Consider the following 2,871-nt stretch of genomic DNA (forward strand, 5'->3'; position numbering starts at 1 on the left):
AATGCAATAAACTTGAAATCAAAAGCAAAAGAACCTCCAGAAATAACAAAAAGTAATGGAGAGTAAACAAAGCACTCTGAATGATGACTGGGTCAAAAAAGAAATCCAACAAGAAATAACAATATTCCTGGATATAAAAATATTCTTTGCAAAAAACAAAAGCACAATGAAATATCTAGGAACATTAATAAAAGTTCTAAAAGAAAATTTACAGCTCTAAGAGCTGCCTAAAAACTCAAAGCACAAAGAAACAGCTTCATGCAATTCAAGAGTTTATGAATGCAAGGACAAACTAAACCAAAATCTGGTGGATGGGAAGATTCAATAAAAACCAGGGTGGAACTAAACACAATAAAAACAAACAAGAAAACAAAGAATTAGTGAATTTAAGAGCTAGCTATCCAAAACCATAAACAAGATTGATAGACTCTTAGCTGAATTAACCAAAAGAAATAAAAAGAAAATTTAAATTAGGAAGATCAGAAATGAATGGGAAACCTAGAATATTATAAGTGAATACTTTAAAAAACATATACTTGGGACTGGAGAGATGGTGCAGCAGTTAAGAGTACTGACTGCTCTTGCAGTCAGTACTGGACCTGGGTTCAGTTTCCAGAACCCACATGATAGCTAACAACCATCTGTAACTTCAGTTCCAGGGGATCTGATGCCTCCTTTTTTCGGACCTCTTCAGACATTTTATGACACGGGTGCACTTATATACATGCAGGCAATACACCCATACACATGAAATACAATTAATGATAATAATAATAATTATTATTATTATTAATAAACAAGTTATACTCCATTAAGTTGAAAGACCTAAAAATATTGCCAAGTTTCTATATACATTTGAGCCACCAAAGTTAAACCAAGAAGAGATCAACTATTTAAACAGATTCACAACAAATAAAGAGATTAAAACAGTAATTTAAAAAAGCATTCCAACTAGCACAGGTCTGCACAGATTCAAGGCAAGATTCTACCAGATGAAGAAGAAATGAAATTAATACTTCCCAATTAGTTCCCAAAAGTAGAAACAGAAGGAACCTTCTAAACTCCTTCTATGAAGTCAGTATTACTCCAGCACCAAAGCCAGATAAAGACACCAAACAAACAAACAAACAAACAAACCCAAAACCACAGAACTTTTGGCCAGTAATCCTGATTAACATTGATGCGAAATCTCAATAAAAAATTTTTTTGAAAACTGAAAACAGGCATATATAATAAAAATGGAGTTCTACTCAGCAGTAAGAAGATGAAATTATGAAATTTGCAGGTAAGTGGACAGAACTAGAGACTGTTATATTAGGTGAAGTAACACAAACTCAGAAAAGCAAGTGATATATGTTCTCCTTCCTTTGTAAGTTGTAGTGCCATCCCTTAAATGTGAGTATATATCCTGATGTAGTAGCAGGAGCCAGGAAAATGGAAAGGAAACACAGAGGTAAAGGGAAATAGAGTCCAAATGAGGAGGATAGCAGGGAACAGATGTTACCAGGAGAAGGTGGGAAAAGTAGGAGTGTTCAGCTGGGAGGTGAGAAGAGAGGGACATGCACATGCGGGTGGGAGGGAGGGAACTCAGGAGAGGGAGCATGGTGGGAGATGGGTGTTATCAGGGGGAAGGAGCAGAAAATGGGGATGCTTGCACTGAGGAGGGAGGAGGTTGTATGGGAAGAGAGAGAGATAAAATGGAGCTGGGGTGGCATTGGAAGCCAAAGGTAAATATGTTGGCTTGGGAAACCCCTGAGGAATACACATATGGTGTCTGAATATTAGTGCATGTGTATACTTGGAGGTTGTAGGCAAGGAGCACAGTGCCAGACAGGAGAGTCCTCCCTTTGAATGGTTGATCAGAGTAGCCCAACAGTCTCCCCAAATAACACAGGCTGTTTCTGGAGACCTTTGCTATCTCCTAGAACTCCATGGTATGACCCTACAACTGAAGACAAGACATTTCAGACACAGGACTTGAGGCAGTGAGCTGGAACTGACCTGGAAGCCTTCTCCTTGAAGTCTAGTTCTCATAGTTCTAGAGGATACTATGTAAACTGCTAAGGAAGAAAATTAATCGGTGGTTCAGCTCAAACCTAAAACTTAATAACCATCTGGCAATAACTAAAAACTGTTTAATTGTACTTAAACCCTGCCCAGCAAGAAGGAATGCATGGCTGGTCCTGAAACCTTGCCAACTCCCTACTATTGAAGAGGTCACTACTACGGCCATTTCCCTAAATCAATATGGTTTCTAACTGCATTCTAAATACTTACACTCACAGACAAGTGTAGCTTCTGGTTTTCAGGAGATTAAGGCTAGTACAGAGATTTAAAACTGGTCAAAATGCAGAAAATAAATGACTTTGGGGAGCTCAGCAATAGTTGGTACATACATAATATAACTCCAATACCGAAGGTTCAGGGAACATCAGGGAAGAAAGGACAGAAACATTGTAAAAGTCAGAGGTCAGGTTGCCCTCTTTGAGACAGTGACTTTTAGATATGACAGGTATGCTACCCTCATGAAATATCAACAATAAGGTTGTTTAAATAAGACCCACATAATGAGCACACTAGTCCACATCCAATGTGTATGGGGCAATTTCATAAGGTCCCATCCCTAGATGAAGAGCTATAGGTACTCAGTGGCTACTGAAACTGATAGGTTATCCAATTCCGAGTAGTCAGTCCAAAACACATGTACGTACAAGTACCACCACTATATAGACTCAATAGGTTGTGTGTGTGTCTTTGTGTCTGTGTGTCTGTATGTCTGTGTGTTTGTGTGTGTGTGTATGTGTGTGTGTGAGAGAGAGATGTGTGCATATGTATGTAACAATAATAATCAACTAAGAGGTCACAGAATTG

Source organism: Nannospalax galili, unplaced genomic scaffold (genome assembly GCF_000622305.1).
Source record: "Nannospalax galili isolate Female #2095 unplaced genomic scaffold, S.galili_v1.0 scaffold685, whole genome shotgun sequence".
Taxonomy (NCBI): domain Eukaryota; kingdom Metazoa; phylum Chordata; class Mammalia; order Rodentia; family Spalacidae; genus Nannospalax; species Nannospalax galili.